The 23,442-nt window shown below is 40.1% G+C and overlaps 1 long non-coding RNA gene across 1 annotated transcript in view; it reads right to left on the bottom strand.

The window, feature by feature from the left end:
* Positions 1-23,442, bottom strand: part of LOC143218380 (uncharacterized) — a 131,640-nt gene that overhangs the window by 45,878 nt on the left and 62,320 nt on the right. The gene's annotated exons all lie outside the window — the stretch shown is intronic.

Here is a 23,442-nt window from a genome sequence, read left to right as displayed (position 1 = left end):
TACTTTGATGACGAGAAGAATCCTTATCTACAAAACCCAATAACTCCGATACTTCATCCGCCCATACCATAAAGGGCCCAGCACACTAAGATTGGTCCAGCGGCCCCACCCACAATTTTTATTGATATTATGTATTCTTAGTCCGGCATTGCAATCCCTAGACCCAATAGAAAGAAATATGACGAAGTAGTTTCCTCCTACACGATTTGGTGGAAGCAACGATATCGTCTTCTCCGAGAGAGTTTCGGGATTTCGGAGTCGGAAACACGTTGATAGTCTGCTGGCCAGCTTTCAGGGGATCCTGGGGGGCGTTCAATCAATCCGGCGAGTCCTACAGGGTCACAGTGCGACCGGGCGAGACCTTTGACGCAGTCTTGAACAGGCTACGCAGCTAAATCCCCCGTGGAACTGTGCAAAATACTCCGGAAGGCCATTGGCATTCCCCGAATGGCCACAGAATCTCCATAGTGGATGGGAAGGGAACGATTCAGGGAAGCGTTCCGCTTGCACACCTCCCAGGAGCACCGACAACGCATCGGGTGAGGCATAGGTCTACGTTGTTCGTACAAGTATGCGGCCATAAATGCCACAACTTTGTTTATTTATGGCTAGGCGGGCCACGTAACTTAGCTGCAACTACTTTTTGCCGACGTATTTATTTGTTATTCCTGCGTCGCGGGGTAACTGGGACGACTGGGCGCGTAGGTTCGGGCTCAAAAGCGGTTATTTACCGAGGCCCAGCGGCTACGCCGGGATAGCGGTAGTTTTGCAAGCCGCCTATAAATATGCGTAATGATATGAAACGCGACGTTTCCTTCTGGTCATGCGAGAAGCAGTTTCCGAGAGCAACCTCCCTCTCTTCTCTCCTCTCCGCTCTTCTTCACTCAGCTCTCTTCTCTTCGTCCTCGCGTCGTTTTCCTTTTCATCCTATTGCTACGCGAGTATTCTTCTGTCTTGCTGCTACTCGGCGCGACGCCAGCACGAAAAACCGCAAGAGATATAGGCGCGGCTTAATCGCGCCACCGGAAACGTTAACTCCATCGTGCACCGCCATCGCTACCCGCAGTTTCTCTTACTGATTTGGCAGTGGCCGACGCTGAAAATGACGCCACTCTGTTCATACGATACCAATTTCTTGCGTCCAGCCTTATGGCTCTCGGCATGCTTATGGTCGCCAGCCAGTTATATCGACTCCTCGCATCTGCACGAGCTACCCCGCTTTACGGACCACGGTCAGCGGCAATAATAAGTGGACACACCCTCTTAAAAATCGCATAACTTTTTAGAAATTGGTCGAGAGGACTTGAATTTTCTTAAGATGTTAGAAACCGGCTATATTCGCTGGAGAATAAGTAAACAAAAATTTCTTACGATTGCAATTGGTAGGAATTATACAAAATTATGAAAAAATGATGTTTTGTCAACTATTTGTACCAGATCCAAGTCTTGATGCTCTAGGATCAATAGTTGAGGAGATATGGTCGCTTAAAGTTGAGCATTTTTGGTGCCGCTAAGAAACTGGAAGTACGCTCAACTTTAAGCGACCATAACTCTTCAACTATTGATCCTAGAGGATCGAAACTTCGATCTGCATCCGCGCCGGGTACAATTCTGCCGGATTACATACCAAACACATCAAAATTTGTGCCTTTCTCCGACAAATTTTGATGTATTTGGTATGTAATCCAGCAGATTTGTACCAGGCGCGGATGCAGACGAAGTTTCGCTCCTCTAGGGTCAATAGTTGAGGAGTTATGATCGCTTAAAGTTGAGCATTTTGACACGTTAGGGTGCCCCGCCTTACCCGTCAAAAATGCTCAATTTTAAGCGACCATATCTCCTCAACTATTGATCCTAGAGGATCGAAACTTCGATCTGCATCCGCGCCGGGTACAATTCTGCCGGATTACATACCAAACACATCAAAATTTGTGCCTTTCTCCGACAAATTTTGATGTATTTGGTATGTAATCCAGCAGATTTGTACCAGGCGCGGATGCAGACGAAGTTTCGCTCCTCTAGGGTCAATAGTTGAGGAGTTATGATCGCTTAAAGTTGAGCATTTTGACACGTTAGGGTGCCCCGCCTTACCCGTCAAAAATGCTCAACTTTAAGCGACCATATCTCCTCAACTATTGATCCTAGAGGATCGAAACTTCGATCTGCATCCGCGCCGGATACAGATCTACTAGATTACATATCAAAAATTCTTGAAATGTGTGTCATTGTTTCGCCATCCACCCATTTCTGTAATAAATCAATGTGACCTTGTACGTGTCATACAGATTGACACGATTAGACGTAAATATCTTTTCTCGGGAGCTCGCATTCCGAACAAATTGATTTCGAAGGTCCAACTTGGCTGGCGTGCCTGACCATTGCGTGCTTATTCTACTCGATGTAATTTCGTTGTGGGACAGCATTAAGAAGGAATAGTTTATATCAAGCGAGCAAATTGATCTGTTCAACAGTGCCGGACTTTTCAGACGATATCTTCCAGTAGTATTATTATCAAAAATTGTGTTTGACGTTACGGCGTTAGAGGGAATCGCGCCGGAAACGATCCGAAAGTTTCCGGGCGAGCAGGACGGATCTAATAAGTAGTTCGGAAAGTTTTTATTCTGTAATAAGTGCGAAAACACCCAGCTGGATATGAAAACGTACAGAGATTCCGAAAGTTCGCCGAAAGATCAATCTATTTTAATTTCGTCGGTTACGCACAATCTGGGAAAGTTGGGAAAGTTGAGTTCTGCAAATATTCCTGCGGCCGGATGGAACACCCCCTTTCGGCTGTAAGTAAATAGAAACTCCTTAGTACGGTCAAGGGGAGGCTCGTTGCAGCAAGACCGGAAGTTCAACTAGCAACTTGCTGAACGAATATATATGTATATAAAATATATGTATATAAATGTATATAGTATATACACCACTATGGCCAACTAAATGAAGCGACTTAAGTGAAAAGTTTGCTCGCGGATCTGCTGAAAATACTGCAATGTTTACGTATTGAAAATGCAGTAGGAATACCTACGAAATCCGTTACTGCTCACAGAGAATTGGCAAAACGTACAGCTTTTGAACGTGCCGGATATGTATATTGGAATTTGCATCGTTCACTTTGCGGAATATAAAACGAATCCGAACTTTCTCAATCATGCTTCGTGGTTTTAACAAGGAATATTTTAACAACCGTCCTCCTCCGTCGTACAGGGTGGCCCCACCTTACTCCGAAACACTTTACTCTTTTGTAAATGTTGTTTGAAATATCGATCGCAAGGAGTGAAATGTATAATATTCAAATGTTCTCGGCGCAACGGTTCGATCAGTTTATAGGAAAAAAGCAAAATTCGCACGTTAGTTTGGAACTTTCAACGTTTCGATCTTAGTTCAGATCATTTTCAAGAAAGTAGAAAAACTGCGTCTGAAAAAATATATTTTCACAATGTAAAAGCCAGAAACTCTAAAATATCTGCGTGACCAGAATGTAAAAATGTAACAAGATACTGCAATAATTTACTTACATCGCTTTATGAAGATTATAAACACGGAATTGAAATTGTCTTAGCACATGCTGTTTTCATGTCGTCAGACAGGATACTGGATCATAGATCATCGGAGTCATTAGACACAGAACGTAACCGGTCGATCGATCAAAACAAAAGTCAATCGTCGATCGATGTTTGGCGGTTATTTCAAACCGTGAAAAACGTCAACAACCCAAACTTACAACATGTTCGTGACCATATGATGAGAAACTTTTATTAAATACTAGCTTTCCCCCGCCACGCGTTGCTGTGGCAGAGTATTTTTTAAAAGCATGTACATACTTGCTGAACGTGTTTGTGATAATCTATTTTTTTTCGGTCTAACTCTGTCTCCCTCTCACTCTCTCTCCCTCTCTCCGACTCTCTCTCTCACTCTCTCTCTCCGACACTCTCTCTCACTATCCCTCTCTCAGACTCTCTCTCTATCTCTCTCTGTCTCTGGAAGGTTGCAGAGCATACCGCATTCGAAAATGTCCATTCGATCAAAAGTTATAAGAAGAAACGTGCCCTCTCTCTCTCTCTTTATCTCCCTCTCTGACTCTCTCTCTCTATCTTTGTCTCCGTCTCTGGAAGGTTTTAGAGCAAACCGCATTCGAAAAAGTCCATTCGATCAAAAGTTATAAGAAGAAACGTGCCCTCTCTCACTCTCTCTCTCTTTATCTCCCTCTCTGACTCTCTCTCTCTCTCTATCTTTGTCTCCGTCTCTGGAAGGTTTTAGAGCAAACCGCATTCGAAAAAGTAAATTCGATCAAAAGTTATAAGCAGAAACGTGCCTTCTCTCTCTCTCTCTCTCTCTCTCTCTCTCTCTGGAAGGTTTTGGAGCAAACCGCATTCGAAAAAATCCATTCGATCAAAAGTTATAAGCAGAAATGTGCCGAAATGATAATAAAATCGTGTCTGTCTGTATGTTTGTAACGGCATCACTTGAGAACGGCTCAACGTAGAAAGCTGGGGTTTGGACCGTTAAACGCGGCTTTGCCACGAGAAGGTTTAAGAGCAAAGAGCATTCGAAAAAGTCCATTTGATCAAAAGTTATAAGCAGAAACGTGCCCAAAAGAGAGCGAAAAAGTTGACTTTTTTCACTAATGACGTCACAACTTTTGAACCAATAGACTTTTTTGAATGCGGTTTGTTCCTAAACCTTCCCGAAGAAACGCCGCGTCTAACGGTCCAAACCCCAGCTTTCTACGTTGAGCCGTTCTCAAGTGATGCCGTTACATACATACAGACAGACACGATTTTATTATATATAATAATAATAATATATAGAGATAGAGATAGAGATATGATAAAGATGTAATTTATATAACATGTAATAGGAAAGTAGTTGTTATTAGGAAGTGATTCATCATAACACGCTACTGATTCAGTAGTGTTGCGTAATATTCTTGAATCGTAGGAGTTTCATACCTAAGATTCACGCTATGATGTTTAATCGTATGAATCGTTTCCAGTAAAATCCTATTGTTCAAATTACTTTCTTTCTCGATTGCCTTAACGTTCTCAAAGTCAAAGGCGTGGTCATACTCCATAGAGTGTTTAGTTAGTGCCGTATGTTGTGTTGGGTTCAACAAAAATGTTACGTTTATGTTCTTTTATTCTTGTCTCCAATAACCTAGATGTCTGTCCTATGTAAACCTGACTACATCCCTTACATGGAATTAAATACACCACATCGCAGTTTTTACAATGTGGTAGTTTATCTTTAATTGGTGGAAAAAATGTTTTAATATATTGAGGTATCTTGTATATTGTATGCATTCCTATTTTTCTAAAAATCCTCCTTATGTCTTCAGATATGTTCTCAACATAAGGGACGACAACAGTATTTTTCCAGTTTCCAGTAAACTGATCGAACCGTTGCGCCGAGAACATTTGAATATTATACATTACACTTTACTCTTTTACTCCGAAAAATACTTTATATATTATTTATTTAAATAATTTATCCGGGGCTATCGGGATCGCGGAAGACAACGAAGTGTTCCGATTAGTGTTGCGATAGATGTTGCTCCCTTGAAGATAAGACCACAAGGGCTCTCGCTTCATCCAAGTTTCAAAGATCGCCGCAGCTGCTGCGAAGAGCATTGTTATACCGAGCCGGTATTGGATATCAAACTGAAAACTGTATTTTTAGTAGAACGCTTTAGCCGGGTCGTCCCTGTTTAGTACTTCGAAAATCGAACACAGTTTTCATAAATCAGGAGCGACGACGATGCGACGCTGAAGAAAGATATTTCGCGTTTCAAGGAAATATTTTCGAGTTCTATTGTACAGAGACTTAACCGTTTGCAGTTGGAGCCAATTTTAACTCGATAATTAACTATCTCTTCCGACCTAAAATAATTTCATTATACAATAAATCCTCTATAGACGGGACAGCCTTGGGGAGGGGGGGATTTGGTCGCATCTATCGTATAGAAATTGTTGCGTCTCCTTTTTTCATTGTATATAATGACAATTTTCTATATCGGTGTGATATGGAAATTTATTTTCTTCCTTAATCATTCAGGATCCGGAAAAATCTTTAATCGGCCGGAATGTTCTCCATGTGTTTGAGGCCAAAATAAAATATATTTTATAACCTTGCACTTATCGTGAACAAGCTAACAAATGAAAATATAAACTTACAATTTTTACAGAGGTGTTTTAGTTTTAATTAATCAGTCGGGGTCCGGAAAAGTGTCGAGAATGAATACCATATTTTACAACTTGGCACAGATCGTGAAGAAGCTGGCAAATGAAAATATAAATTGCCAAAATTATGTTTGAAAGTTTCAAAAGTGATTTATAAATTTTGCAAAACCATTCGACAATCCTTTTGAGCAGCATTCAAGTTTTATTTACGATTGGCAGCCAATTTCTTTTGTAGGTGAACAACCTGGTAGAGTAACCTAACTCTCCGGAATGAAATCGCAAGCCAATTTGCCTACGTCAGACAGCATCGCGTGGATCAAATCGGCGCACAGAGCATAAAAAAATCATGAAGATCATGGCACCGTATAAAAACTCGATGCATACATATATTAATAGCGTCGAAGTATGTTGCTGCCTTAATAGCAGTCCCAGTGGAGGCGCCACAAATCCCAACCCTATCTGTGAGCTGAACCACAATCTCCGGGGGATCTACCGCAAGATACTACTAGCCAAGAACTCTGCATGAATTCGAAGTATGACGATTAATATTGGAGAAGGGTTGTTGCGGATTATTCCCTGGCAAAGAACGATACTTCACGCATCGGACGTATACATTTGCAATAACAAAAGAACGAAGGAAGGCCTCCGGGGAGATGCTTCCTAGTAGCTCAATACAGTAGAACCTCGCTCGTTGCACGATCGCAGTGATTCGTACTGTCGATCTTCTTCTGTTTGTATCACGTAACCGTCACAATCCTCACCACGTGTCTCGGAACTTCAAATAACTCATAGGTGGCGCTAGTATGCGACACAGGAGGACTGCATGCAATAAACGAGGTTATACCGTACTATGTACCACTTCCATCATGGTAGGCAATTTTTGGTGCACAGTGGACGAAGTCGAAATTGATGTTTCTGCAAGTAGGTGCCATTGCACCTACACAAAGTACAAATAAAATTGTGGTTTGGTGCAATAAACGAGGTTATACCGTACTATGTACCACTTCCATCATGGTAGGCAATTTTTGGTGCAGTGGACGAAGTCAAAATTGACGTTTCTGCAAGTAGGTGCTATTGAACCTCCACAAAGTACAAATAAAATTGTGGCTTGGTGCAATAAACGAGGTAATACCGTACTATGTACCACTTCCATCATGGTAGGCAATTTTTGGTGCACAGTGGACGATGTCAAAATTGACGTTTCTGCAAGTAGGTGCTATTGAACCTACACAAAGTACAAATAAAATTGTGGCTTGGTGCAATAAACGAGGTAATACCGTACTATGTACCACTTCCATCATGGTAGGCAATTTTTGGTGGACAGTGGACGAAGTCAAAATTGATGTTTCTGCAAGTAGGTGCTATTGAACCCCCACAAAGTACAAATAAAATTGTGGCTTGGTGCAATAAACGAGGTAATACCGTACTATGTACCACTTCCATCATGGTAAGCAATTTTTGGTGCAGTGGACGAAGTCGAAATTGATGTTTCTGCAAGTAGGGTGCTACTGCACCTACACAAAATACAAATAAAATTGTGGCTTGGTGCAATAAACGAGGTAATACCGTACTATGTACCACTTCCATCATGGTAAGCAATTTTTGGTGCAGTGGACGAAGTCGAAATTGATGTTTCTGCAAGTAGGGTGCTACTGCACCTACAGAAAATACAAATAAAATTGTGGTTTGGTGTAATAAACGAGGTTATACCGTACTTCCATCATGATAGTAAATTTTTGGTGCAGTAGACGAAGTCGAAATTGATGTTTCTGCAAGTAGGTGCTATTGAACCCCCACAAAGTACAAATAAAATTGTGGCTTGGTGCAATAAACGAGGTAATACCGTACTATGTACCACTTCCATCATGATAGTCAATTTTTTGTGCAGTCGACTAAGTCAAAATTGCTTTTCAAGAAACATTTCTGGACAGCTACTAAATGGAGGACAGCTTCTTAATGAAAGTTTTTGAACAAATTAGAACATTTCCAGACATCTGTTTTTTTTTTATTATAATCCAGTCGCATAACTCAGCACCAGGAAGACTCGAACTTCCAGCCGAACCAAGAGGAGGTAGAGAATTTTTGTTGAACCTCTTAATACATTCATACGATTCATGTTTAATTCACGTTGAATATGCATCGCGGCTATCGCAGTCGTACGGACATGTAGTATATTAACTAGATTATTTATTTTTCCGTCGGACACATCGCGTCGAAAAGGAACTCGACTATTCTCCGCGGAGCACCTTGAAAATCTGACGCACGCGTCGATGTACATTTACACGTTGACAAGTGTAATCGCATTTATATTTTGCACACCCGTGGAAATCGGCAAACGTAATATCGCAAATATCCCCAGGTAATTATTCGATTTTTTGCTGTATCTTTCCCGGCGTATCGATATCGCGCGGAAGGTGGACCAGGTGGGTGGGATTCAATATTTCAGTATTATAGCCGATAGAAAAAGCGAGCGCGCCGACGCCGAGGCTTCGAGTAACTTTTAGGGTATTCGTAACTGGCGGGAAATGCTTCGGAGTGTGAAATTTTCTTTGACGTTTCGTGAGAGACAGCACAGCGCGCGCGCGCTCGACTAAGAGCACTTTTTGCGCGAACGTCATTAAGAAGAGGCTGAATGTCCTCCCGCAGACGACGCAGATTCCTTTCATTTCGGCTACTCTCTTTCAATGGCCCAAGGAATGAGATGTGCGTACAGAAAAAGAGAGAGAGAGAGAGAGAGAGAGAGAGAGTGTTTCGTTCATCAAGCCCACCTTCCACTTAGAGGAACCAGCAGGAGCTCTTTTTCAACGGCAGCCTGCCAATGTCTGTTCAAAAGCTGCGTTTTCAAAAACCAAATATTATTCTGTCGTTTAGGAGAGACGATTCCGCTAACATTCCAAGTGTTAAGCAGCATTTTCAACGCTGTTCCCAAGAGTACCGCGTTTCAAGACAGGACTTTAGAATATCATTTTTCACGCCCCATTACGTCCAAGTCTCAATTCCATATTTTTTACCGCGATTTTATTAGCTCGCTTTCTTGCCTGTCTGTTTGTTCGGTACAAATTTAGCAATTGATTTTAAACTAACTTCCCGATGAGAACTGGAGACTTGAAATTTTAAACACAGTTCAGAACTGCATGACAATGCAAAAAAGCCAATGCGCCTAGGAGATATATATTATTAAATTTACGCTCGGTAGTACGTGATCGCGTTCAGGGATCCCCACTCCGCGCGACAGCGCCCCCTACTCCACTATGCGTTCCCACTCTGACTCATACCCACTCGACAGCTACATGCTACCGAATAATACAAATTATGTCAAGTAAATTAGTTCACTCCTCCGCATTAAAACGTCGCGCGAAAAAGCCGCAGCAGCGAAAGCAGCAAGCAGGTCGGATAAAAGTAAAGTGCATCGGTGTGCAGGAAAGAAGATGCCCGATTGTAAATCAAACGAAGTTTAGGCGAGCACAGCATTTACTAAATTATTTCGGCGTTGCGCGTGTCTCGTATCAGCATCCAGCACAAAGAAACCTGACGTGGTCGTGGCTCGTTCTCTGTGCACTTCCGAGACTTGTTTTCTGCCTTTTGTATGCGCGCGCGCCGCGCCGTGGCGGCACCCCTGCAAAATTATCGCATTTCCCGGTTACGGCCGAGGTTCGTGTCCAATTAAAAATCTGTAAATATGCGACTGTTCCCTGTCCCAGCCCTGTCAAATGTTTGTCTCGGATTGAAATGACTTTTCACGGGCTCGCTGCTGGCGAATGAGTTTAATTACCGAGATATCTACACAAAGACGAGACCGAACAGCTCTTTTCGCTTTGCGACGCGATCTTGTTTCCAATTTGTACGCTGAATATAAGTGAACGTACACAAATGCGTTATAAAATCTAGCGAAAAAAGTTTCGGCACCGTACGATTCGCGGCGCGAAGCGCGAAATCATTTAACACGGCCATATCGCCCGTGTATTTTGTATTCATTTGTTCAGCATGTAAATTAGGAGGGATACTCCGCCGCTTGTTCATTGTCGGACAGCATTAATTTCAACATTTGTGAAATCGCATAAATTCAGCTAATTTTTAATTAAATGCAAATGTTCCGTCCGATTTTTCGGGGACACACCTCCGCGCACTTTTCGTCTTCATTTACTCGCGCGCGCGTACGTCATCGGTGATATTAATGTTGTTTCATGCATTTAAATTGTTGTAACCCGCGGAAGCCCGACAGCTTTAATTAATTGTCTCTGATTGAAAATCCGTTTTTCAAAGAAATTTTTATTCGACAAAATAACTGCTTTGACCCTTCGCACTCGAAAGTATTCTAACACGAAAGCTATATTAATTATTATTAATTATTAATTCCTTTGCTTTTCGGGATATAAATATCTAATTTACTACCGATCATTATCAGCAAATTAGCATAATTTTTTCATGTATTTTAGTGGAAATTTCATCCCGATATCTCTTATGGTTCTAAAGTCACCAAATTTCTCGGTCGAATAATTATTCATAACTTACAAAGTGGGCAGCGGCGGGAGATGATTCTTGCGGCATTATTTAAAGGAAGGTGTGCTGAAAGTATTCCAATTTGTTAGAAAGCTAAGCTCGTTGGAACTTTAAAGATGTGCTGTCTTAAACAGGAAGAACTTCGCAAATTTTTCTTACTGCATTCAGCGTTATTTTTTAAATGTTATTGAAGTTATCGATCGTAATAATGTTTAAAAACAGACAAGAATTATAATCTTGATCGAAACGTAGAAAGTGTAAAATTAATTTGTAAAATTGCTTTAGTTGTTTAATTGATCGAACCGTTGCGCCAAGATTATAATTCTTGTCTGTTATTTTTTAAATAGAGTATTTACATTAATTGATGATAGAAGATGTGATTTTCTATCACGAAAGTCTGCTCCTCAATTAAAAAAAAAAAAGGCAAGAGAAAATATTAGATAGGATTAAAATTATTAAACTGTCCAACTCTTTCAATGTTTAAATTGTACTAATTTCTTCAACACCTTTATAATATTAATAAATTATATAGGACATAAAGTTTCATAGTTTATTAGAATAACGTTTATCCACACAGAGACAGTTCCAACACCGAATTTCAAGTTTCGAGATCATCAGCACACTGTGTCCGCGAGTAATTAAAAGTGAAACAAGCAAGGGACAAAGAGATGGCAAAGTATGACACGCAATCGATGGTAATCGATGGTAATCGAACGAGTGTTCTCGTTAATAATGTTGCCGGACAACTGTGTGCGAAGCATGGGAACGAGAATGGCTTTATATCTTTTAAAGACGTTTAATGAATTTCGCAATTAGATCGATACCGATCATGAACGTTGCCAGTTGCGCCGCAATATTTTTCCTCTTGACGGTAATGCTATTTACTTGGATGCGAAATCAGCGGAAATTATTTGTGGCGAAATGCGGAGACCGAATGGTGCCGTTTCTGTTTGATTTTGCACGTATGTGACGACTCAACTAAACAAACGGTTTCCGCGTTGACATGCACACGAGAGAATTGGTTTGCTGGAAAGTAAGTGCCCATACACACGCACACACACACATGTGCGCAATTATACAATAGAATATACATACGCGTCAGTTTGTCCATTTATTTGCCGTAAATACATGTACAGGGTGTTTCGAAATTATATGTCGTGACTACCCTAGCGTGATTCTCCATCTCTGGATCGGTGGAGATTTGTTAAAAAAAAAGCTTGCCGCAACAATTGACCTTGACCTTGAGTTTCACGGTCAAAATTTTTTGTCGTTGCGTCGTATAGTACTCGTCAGGGGGGGACAAATGTCTGAAGGGAACCATGGGTCGAAAAACGAACCGTTCGGCTTGGTTGTTTCTATCGTGTAGAAATTGTTGCATCTATAGAATATACTGTAACAGTTAATTGTAATCTATAGTTGTTGCCGAGGCGTTCAACGAGAAAATTGTTCAGAATAATGACCTTGATAACATATCTCAAGGTCATTGAATCACTATGAAGCGATGAAGTCTCTTCTTAACAAATATAAAATAGTTTAAGTAGAATGATGAAGCATCGAAACACTTTTTAATCATTCAATTGATAAAACCCTTCCTTGAAGCAGCGCCTAATTTATTGATTCTGTAAATTGTAAAAAAAAACTCATTTTTACATTAATATTAGCTGTATGTGTGAAATATTTTCCATGTTGAAAAAAATTAAAAAACAATCGGTTTGCTTGACCGAATAATTTTCGCCGGGGGTAGCAATAATTGACTAGAGTATTTAAAATATTTTCTATATAGAAAAAATTTTTTTTAATGAAAAAATGGTTGATTTGTTTGATCGAATAATTTTTGCCAGGGGTGGTAACAATTGACTTGAGTATTTTCTGTATGTGTAAAATATCGTCTATACTGAAAAAAATTTTTTTAATGAAAAAATGGTTGATTTGTTTGATCGAATAATTTTTGCCAGGGGTGGTAACAATTGACTTGAGTATTTTCTGTATGTGTAAAATATCGTCTATACTGAAAAAAATTTTTTTAATGAAAAAATGGTTGATTTGTTTGATCGAATAATTTTTGCCAGCGGTGGTAACAATTGACTTGAGTGTTTTCTGTATGTGTAAAATATCGTCTATACTGAAAAAAATTTTTTTAATGAAAAAATGGTTGATTTGTTTGATCGAATAATTTTTGCCAGGGGTGGTAACAATTGACTTGAGTATTTTCTGTATGTGTAAAATATCGTCTATACTGAAAAAAATTTTTTTAATGAAAAAATGGTTGATTTGTTTGATCGAATAATTTTTGCCAGGGGTGGTAACAATTGACTTGAGTATTTTCTGTATGTGTAAAATATCGTCTATACTGAAAAAAATTTTTTTAATGAAAAAATGGTTGATTTGTTTGATCGAATAATTTTTGCCAGGGGTGGTAACAATTGACTTGAGTATTTTCTGTATGTATAAAATATTGTCTGCATTGAAAGAAATTTTTTCAATGAAAAAAATGGTTGATTTGCTCGGTCGAATAATTTTTGCCAGGGGTTAGTAACATAATTAGAGTAGTTTATTTCGTGACGGTAAACTGGTAGGAGATTTTGATTCAGTGTTTGGGATTATATCCACGAATTCGTCCGAACGAATGTGTAATAGGGGGGAGGGTATTAACATATTCTTTGTTGGAGCCGGTAAACTAACGGCAACACTGGTGCAGGGAGCTGTAACTGACTGATTCGCCGGTGAAATCGAGGATGGATGGAGCTCGTGCCCGTCGTTCCAAGTCTGCGCAGTTCTGGGAAGACGTACATTCGATGTCACAGCTGTCACTATAGCTTATTTGAACTTTGATTACACCATAAACTTGGTTTTAATTACCATTATGATTCCAGGTATCTAGCGTCCTAGCTCGTAGACTACGCGAAGGAGTTTCACCGAACTTTCTCTCCCCAAGCCATGGAACTTCCCCAGGGCTGTCAAAAATTCCGCGTCAGCTGTCATGACATGTTATATCGTATCGCAGATATCCGTAGAAAATGCGTAAAACCATCAAACCCATGGAACTTGCCGACAAACCCAACTAACAATATCAATTTTGCGTGCTACGTTAGAGACAAATGATTCCTGAACTCATAAATCACAGTTCCGTCTCTTTTATCTCGCGCGTAGTCCCTGGTGCCCCGCGTTTCCAGTTCACCAAAATAAATTTGTTTCTATCAATAAAGCCGGCAAATCGTTGATTTGTCCGATGTTTATTCAGAAAGTAGATCCTCGTACTGATTCATCCTCGTTCGTCGGCTCTGTCGACTTGACAAATTTTTCCGCGAGTTCTGCACTTTGCTCGATTATTACCACGCTTATGTTAGCTTGCCGAGTTGTTGTTGTATGCGGAAAATCTCGTGATCGAATTCTAAACCACTTCCCGACGAGCTAGAGACTTGAAACTTCAAACATAGCTCGGAACAGGATGACAATGTAATATTTAAAAAACAACGTTTAAAAAAGCCTATGCGTTTAGGAGATATAATTTATTAATAAATTTAACCGTTACACCTCCCCGCGCGACACTCGGTAGTACGTGATCGCGTTCAGCGATCCCCACTCCTTGCATTTTAATATAATGCGTGGTTTTTAAAAAGTTTCTTTTCATATATTTGTTTTATTTTCTACTTTTTAGTCTTTTTCTAAATGGAGCGCAAGATATACTTTTAAAAAACCACGCTTATATTAAAATGCACGGAGTGGGGATCCGCGAACGCTATCACGTACTACCGAGAGTCGCGCGGGAGGTGTAACGGTTAAATTTTTTAATAGTTTATATCTCCTAAACGCATAGGCTTTTTTAAAAACTGTTTTTTAAATATTGCATTGTCATCCAGTTCTGAGCTATGTTTAAACTTTCAAGTCTTTGGCTGATCGGGAAGTGGTTTAAAATTCGATTACAAGATTTGACGCATACAACAACAACAACTCGGCAACTTAAAATAAGCGTGGTAAAAATCATTATCATTCAAGAAGAAGAAATAGCAAAGGTGCGACATAATTGCAAACATTAAATAGTTTCGTTTATAACGTTGCAGTCTCGCTGTGATTAAAAATTCTTTTGATAAAGAAGCTGCAACTAATAGCGTACACGGCGTTTCTAAGAGGCAATAAACTTTTCGCATACACGTTTAATAATTGGAGAACGACGAGAATCGATAGAAATTACTGGAAAGTAAAAGCAAGCAATATCATTGTACGCGTGTGTTGACAATGTTAGTAACGCATCGCTGAAAAAGTAATATGGGGTTACTTATGAGATTTTAGAATTCCCTTCGAATCGCGAGCATAGCAGATGCACTATGGAGAGTCGTTTTATTGCGTATAGGATGGTTTAACTAAATTACTTCCCACATAACCACCGGAGTGGTATGGCATGGCCGCATAGTTCTCGGATCAAAGGTTTTCCCCGAACGTTCTCTGCCTTTCATGTCCCGGCGACTCTTTTCGTCAGTCAGGATAATTTTATAACCGTCCGGCGAAAAATCATCGATTCCAGTTTGCAACGTTTATTCGTATTGGTTTTGAAACTTTGTGCGAACGGCCGCATTTTAAACATTTCAAACTGCGATTAAATTGATTTGTTGTTTCAATATTATACATTGTCTACAGGATTACATACCAAATACATCATAATTCGTAAGAGAAAGGTACTAATTTTGAGCCCGGTAAAGTTTACCCTTAATTTATATTATTATTAGTGTTTATTTTGATATAGTATTCCGCTGGATTAAGCTACTAATCTTTATGGGCAAAATATTTCGTGCTGAATAGATCTTTCGGAGATTTTTCAGTGTACGGTCCGTTTATTTTCATGGTAAATATACAGCGCAGTATGAAATTTCACGATTTCCGTCTCTGTGCAATGAATACGGCATTTTCCTAAGTGTATTGTTTTACGCAACGTGGCCAGCGTGTCCTACTAATAATATTTGTGCACGATTGTATGTTCAAGAGATGAGAAACAAATAAACGGTACACTGATTGGTATCGCGAATCTGTTTTGTTATACAAATAAACATTCTCCGCCTTCTTCTTCTCGCGTTTCAGAAATTGGAATCGCAACAAACTCTAACTACATGGTTCGTTCGGCACACAGCTGGGTTTCAACCTATTAACTGATTTCTTAATTCATTTCTTTTTGTTAGAAATGAAAGTACAACATTTTTCGCAGCTTTCCATTTTCTATAATTTCAAACAGCGGGAAGAAGATTGCGCGCTCGTTATTAAATTCAGCGAAAACCGCGAGAATGATCAACTTGAATCTGCACGAATCGAGGATGGTCGTTTTTACAGGGAGACATAATTCCGTTAGCGTTAATGAAACACGGTCGACATGTGAATCTTTCATACGGTCACGCGCGGCCGACTTTAAAACTAAACGCTATTCAAATGCTGCTTCAATAAAGCCTGATTGCAGCTGTTCTAGCTCGTACCTACTTCATAAATTTCTTGAATGAAATTAGAGTTTACTAGGCACGGCTCTAATTAATGCGCCATTCATTTTATCTTGCAAATTCTGCATGTCCGCACAGATCTGCAACGTGTTCTATGTCTATAGAGTGCGAACCTTCCATACACACAGTATTTTCGTTCTAATCTCCACATATACAATATACAAATTATGATCAATATGATCTCCACGAGGTAGACTTTCTCCTATAAATTATGTATACAATTAAATGTATAAAAAGGTATAAAAAAAATACACATATTTGCTATGTAATCCGGTAGGTTTTTACCAGGAGAACCTGCAGACTGAAGTTTCGATCCTGTGAGATCAATGGTTCAGGAGTTATGCTTGCTTAAAGTTGAGCAATCTGCAGTGTTTCTGACAGGTAAGGGCGCCGCGCCGCCATATTGGTTTGTAGTGACGACCGACCTAATCGCCAATCAACTACCAGCTAGCGGCTCTGCTCGGTAAGCGGCGCGCGACGCTACAAACCAATATGGCGGCGCCTTTACCCGTCAAAAACAGTGAAAAATGCTCAAACTTAAGCAAGCATAACTTCTGAACCATTGAGCCTACAGGATCGAAACTTCAGGATCGAAAATCCATCATAATTTATAGCAGAAAGGCACACAAATCAATTCGAAGTCGTCACGGTGTCGGATGCACGTGCCAGTTAAACGTTAATGTTTAATCAAACTTTTATGGCATTAATATTGAAATTTTACCATGTACGTTCGGACGACTTCTGCAGCGTAGGAATGTCTCCGTGCGACCCCTCCCGAAAACGCTTTGCGGAAAATCGACTCGGGAAACGTTACGGACGGGCGCGTGTCCACAATTTATATTCAGGAAGTACTGTTTATGGAAACGTGTGTTATTTTCTGGGAGAACGCGTTCCAATAGAAACTGTTTGCTCGAACGTAAACGGCGCGCGACACTACAAACCAATATGGCGGCGCCTTTACCTGTCAAAAACAGTGAAAAATGCTCAAACTTAAGCAAGCATAACTTCTGAACCATTGAGCCTACAGAATCGAAACTTCAGGATCGAAAATCCATCATAATTTATAGCAGAAAGGCACACAAATCAATTCGAAGTCGCCACGGTGTCGGATGCACGTGCGAGTTAAACGTTAATGTTTAATCCAACTTTTATGGCATTAATATTGAAATTTTACCATGTACGTTCGGACGACTTCTGCAGCGTCGAATGTCTCCGTGCGACCCCTCCCGAAAACGCTTTGCGGAAAATCGACTCGGGAAACGTTACGGACGGGCGCGTGTCCACAATTTATATTCAGGAAGTACTGTTTATGGAAACGTGTGTTATTTTCCGGGAGAACGCGTTCCAATAGAAACTGTTTGCTCGAACGTAAACGGCGCGGCGAGGTAAGAAGTGGAGACACGAGTAATAAGTTTATTGTCCTAGAGTTTAGCTGGGGCGTTGGTGTGTGTACCTCCTATGGCAACGATAATGACTTCAAATTTACGCAGAAACATTAAACCACCCCGGAAGTTTGTACGTACAAGCAGGATCGTTTATTACATGTATAACGGTGTTCGAATGGAATTTCGTATTGATCACTTTAACGACAGGAAGCTGATTTTATTTCACAGCCGTGGGGAAATTTAATATTATTCCATAACGCCAACCTCGACATTTTTAATGGGGACGCGCGTTACCGGCCCCATGGTTAATTATTTGTTACCCCGAAGATAATACGCCCATAATAGAATAACTCTGGCGGAAATCGAATACAGTCATTAATATGTAATGATACAGTGATTATACAGGACGGGGCAATTGCAGTGTCCGCTTCTCGAACGTTCCCGTCACTCGTAATAATATTCAAAATGAAATAACTCAAGGTCGCCCACATATTTCTTTAAATGGAGAAACCTACTTTTTGTATCCTGAGTCGATACAGTGTCGAATTCCGCGTAAAAATTTATTGTCTTTCGTATGTCCTTCGTATGTCCTTCATACGACCTTCACACGAAACCTAATAGTTAACGAGATATTATCGAAATAATTTCAACGAGCCTAATTTCGAGAATAATTTCAGGTGGCAGCGGGAAGCTCTTTGGGGTCATTCCATGCCAAATCGATCACTTTTTGCAGGCACCATTTTGTTCTAAATGAAATATGTTGTAGCCCATGAGAAATTAGGGGGGGTTTAAGTCATCATTTTGCCGGTTTCGAATTTTTTTAAGAAATGTCAGGCCTTCAAAGTTTTCAACTTTTGCCCGTTTCGGCGAAAACGGGCTTCGCTTACGAATTTTTATCTCGGGAACTGTTTGTCCGATCGAGCTACATTTTCTTTTGTTTCATTCGGGAAGGATTGGGCTATTACAAAATGATTTTTTCAATCTCGAAAATCAACTTTGTAATGTCGAAAAATGGAAACAAATTCTTCTTTTAACGTTTTTTTTTCGATGAGGGGCCGGAGTGATTTAAATTTTGAAAAAAAAATATGGAAACCGGCGAAATGATGACTTAAACCCCCCCTCTAATTTCTCATGGACTACAACATATTTCATTTAGAACAAAATCGACGATGGTACCTGCAAAAAGTGATCGATTCGGCATGGAATGACCCTTTGACTACCTATCCATCTTTTGTGGGGAGTGTATCATAATTATTCCAGGACATTCTAGGACATCCAGGGATGAGTCAGAGGACCTTCTGCTCCTGGTCCAAGTAAAACGATTGTAGCTCGACTGTTTAGGGGATTGATCTTTCCTGCATGGGCCGAAACTGGGCGCGCTATGACAAAAGGACTGGTATGGAATCGGAAGCATAAATCGAAGGATAAACCGGACCCGACGAGGCGATCGTTTCAGCGTTTTCTGATTCTTTCTGACGCAGCGGCGGTCGTTAAACCGTCACGCTACGAAACACTCGAGGAAGTAGCGTCTCGCGGAAGAACAGGCATCGCGCACGATGCTGCTCTACATCTTTCTGCCGATGTTCTCCACCGGTCTCGCGTCTCCCTGAATAAGATCACGAAATTTACGGCCTACTTCCTCGAACGTAGCACAGGCCACCCTGACATCCGTGGACGTCGATCCGATTGCTTCCTCCGTCTCCGGCTCGCCCGATACCCCTGTATCTCCATTCGGGGATCATTCGGAACCCCTTAATGGCACGCCAACTATTTCACGGCACGGCGGAACAACCTCCAACTATGTAACCGAACTTTGTCCTTGCGCGCCACGTTTATTTGCAACGTGCTCCACAAGCCTAGTTTACAGCCTCCGTCGCCGTAAATAAACTACCGGAACTTTATACACCCGCTATTCATCCAATTTGCATTAACTCTTTGCCGCTCGGAGAAGCTCCTATGTAGCCCTTTTAACCTTCGTGCATTGTTTACCGTCCATTTTACCCTACTTTTCTTGCAAAAATGAATTTAACGCTGCTCTTTATGCCATACCAGCATAATACCCGTTGCAAACTCAACGGCTGGCTTGTTTCTGCAGGTGTGCCACTATTTTAGACTTTAGCAACGGTTCCAGCGACTCGCTAGCATGATCGGTCCTTACGATATTATTTCAAGTACTTGCATATCATTAAAAGAGCCAGGAACAGTAGCGGTTAATTCTGTGGTAGGTGGGACGCTGTCAGAGTTGGCCAGGAATTAATTACATGGGTAATTAATTACATCGTCAATTACATGTGCAAAAGTGGACTATAATTAAGGTTTGCAGAGATGAACAAATTTCAAAACGGACGAGAATCAATGTCTCTATTCACGTTGAAGCATTTTTCAAAAATTGGATGCTGTAAATGTTATTAAAGTTATCGATCGTAATGATGTTTAAAAACCGACAAGAATTATAATCTCGGCGCAACTTAGGATCGAAACGTAGAAAGTGTAAAATTAATTTGTAAAATTGCTTTAGTTGTTTAATTGATCGAACCGTTGCGCCGAGATTATAATTCTTGATTGGATGCTGTACTTGTTTTTTGTTTCTGTACTCCCGTAAAACATCGAGACGATAATGTGACATCCCATTTTTAAAAAAACACGAAGTGACCTCTGGAAGTAACCTTGGAAAAAATAAATATAAAATGTTTTTTGTCGGAATGACGTTCTACATAGAGAATCGTGATAAAAGTTTATATCGAACTGTGTATACGGAGCCGAGCATATAACTATGTTACCGTGGAAACGTAAGATGCGGTTGTTGTTTCAGACCGTCAAACTTGGAAGTCAAAAGAGAGAGAGAACGTTCTGGGCACGGTGTTGTAAGGCGGGAAGGTCTTTTCACGGTAACTCTGTTAAAGGCTCGTGATTAAAGTTTCGGTTAAAGGGTTAGGCACTCTCCGCGCGGTTGTCACGCGGTGGTTTTATTGAAAAAGTTCACGCCCGACTCTATAAACCAGTAATACCGGACTTAGCGAGATGAAGATCGGTAGTTTCGTCTCTCTGGAATTATTTTGGGCGGATCCACAGCGGTTCGGGCCGCCGATCCAGCAGTTCGTGAAGATTTTAATACTGTTGGGACAGAATTAATGTTCAGCACAATTAATGAACTTTGAGCGCGTATATCTCGGAAACTATGAGAGATAGCGAAAAACTGAATTCAATCTTATGGCAAATTTCGTCAGCTTTAATTTTGTATGGAATGGTCTTATCGCTAGGACGCATAGTTTCCGAGATATCCGCGCTCAAAGTTCACTAACTGTGAAAAAGAACTCCACAGCACAATTAGAGAACTTTGAGCGCGGATATCTCGGAAACTATGAGAGATAGCGAAAAACTGAATTCAATCTTATGGCAAATTTCGTCAGCTTTAATTTTGTATAGAATGGTCTTCTCGCTAGGACGCACAGTTTCTAAGATATAAGCGGAAAACCGAGAAAGGGTACCTTCTACGTGCCCCCTTAACTTCATCATCCTCTGTTCTTGCTTCCAAATTCAAATTTCTACTTCTGGGGACTCTCTCTTGGCTCTTGATCAATTTTTAAATTCCACTCTATTCACTGGCCCATTAAAGTGACACGAATTGAATTATCCACCGCTACTCGAAAAAATGACTTTCTCGTAAAATTGGATTTTCGTGTCGAACCGACGCGATTTTTCGGGTTTTAGAAACGCAAATTTCATCAAACTTTTGATGGAGGTTCCTGACAAGCTGCTGGAATTCGATTAATAACGTCTAAGGTAGAGGAAAATGTGATCTGCCATCAAATTTTGCATAATTTTTCACTGGAAAAGCTGTTGAAAAAAGTCTGCTTCCGTTAATATTTCACCGTGCAATTAGGAATGTTGTTTATAATGATTAAATCGATATTTCTACATTAGTATAAGAGAAAAAAAACGACGTGTATAGTTTCTAGAACAAACTTATTGTTACAAATCTCTACTCGTGTAGAAAACTTCGTAATTAATCTACGTGTGCCGTTTTCTATGCCGACGATATTTTAGTTCAAATCGCGTGCTCGTTTAAACGAACATTTACATGTTTTGTTTAAATAGCAATTTACGATTTCCCTGCGGCTTTGGCATAACTAAAAGCGACCTCGCTGCGCGGTCGGAGAATACCGCCTGCAGAAATTTTCATAAATCAGCGGAGCAGATGAGATCACAGTTACCGTTAAGTTTTATCAAATATTTTCGACTAACTGAACGGCAAAAAGTAACACGAGTATTTTGCATTGCAGAGAAGGAGATAAACAGGATAGTCCGTGCAGCAAAATTACTGTTTCTATATGAAAATCTTATACTGCAACCCACTTCATCTTTATTCGAACTTCAGTTTGTCTGCGATTTTTCGTCAGGAGCCAAAACGAATTTCAAGAAATTTTATTCTACTATAATATTAACCCTCAATTACTCGCACTCCATTTTCTACATAATTCTTTTTTTTTAATTTACTTATTTAATGTTGCTCCAACCTCAAATGTCATTAGCAACATTTTCTACATAATTGGTTACATGAAATTTTACATCACTTGAAATTTCTATTCAATGAAATAACTACTTTAATACAAAATAGATATTTGTTAGTGTGGTCGACGCCTTTGTTTATGCTTGAAACACTAAATTTAAGGTTTTTCAGTTTGTAAATACCATAGGCGAGTAATTAAAGGTTAAATTAGTAGCATTATAGTATACAATTTCTATTAATTTATAGGATAAACAGTGTTGTATACGGGTCACCTTAAATTGAGCTATTCATTATAGAGGGTGTGTAAAAATGGTTTCACACGACCCTGACTCTTTTCTTCAAGGCGAAACAATTTTTTTTATTGCACCTGAGATATTGCATTTGACACCAAGTACTGTGGGAATGCAATAAAAACATGTTTGACCTTGAGAAAATGTTCAAGGTCAATTTTTGAAAAGATCTCCACCGATCCAGAAGTGTAGGATCTCTCTGTGGCATTCGTGACAGATCATTTTTATGCATCCTGTACGTACATCTGAATTATCTAGGGATATTAAATGGCTTAGACATCAGAGGTTCCGATAATTGAGGTGGTCTCAGCGTGTATTTGCATTTTCTAAATATACTTTAAAGTTTCTATAGGAAGGGAGGTTATTGACGAGGGCTAAAGCAAATAGTTACTAAAAAATGCAACTGATTTCCATACCAGACCCTTCTACACGTAATGAAATTATTTCGAAGTGCTTGATGGACAGAGTGAAATGCGACATTAAGCTAGGGATCCTCAATATTTAGCATGCCAAAGGATTTCTTATTTCATTCGTTTTATCGGGATGAAACGATTTCGCAGTTCGAAACTTTGTTACACACAGCCCTTTACTCTTACTCGACAGAACCTTTCACTCGGAATTCCCAACAAATTGGAAAAGTATTACGGCATTGATCATCGGCACCCCTCGACGAAGCACAGTTGTGCTCGTTGTTAGGCCCCGCAAGAAAATCCAATATCTCGGAAAATGAATATTATTTACGAACACAGCTCCAGGACAGTTCTCTCTTTCGATAAGACTGAACTTCAGTCAATTAATTGCATCTCCCTTATTCGCAACGGGGTGAAGCATAAATGATGACGATGAACATAAACGAATCATCAAGGCGATGAACATGGTGTCAAGAAATGATGTAGAGGAACACCGTTACAGCGTGATTCTACACGTCAGGATCGACAAAGATCTGTTAAAAAAGCGTTGACCTTGACAGACTTTATCAAGGTCAAATTGTTCTAATGATCGTGTCGTGTTCTACTCGTCGAGGGGACCAAACTTCTGGAAGAAACCATGGGTCAAGAATGAACCGTGCAGGAGATATGGTCGTTTAAAGTTGAG

Source organism: Lasioglossum baleicum, chromosome 19, assembly GCF_051020765.1.
Source record: "Lasioglossum baleicum chromosome 19, iyLasBale1, whole genome shotgun sequence".
In the NCBI taxonomy this organism is placed as follows: Eukaryota; Metazoa; Arthropoda; class Insecta; order Hymenoptera; family Halictidae; genus Lasioglossum; species Lasioglossum baleicum.
Note: the sequence above shows the minus strand (reverse complement) of the source record. Positions and strands in the feature narration are given on the sequence as shown.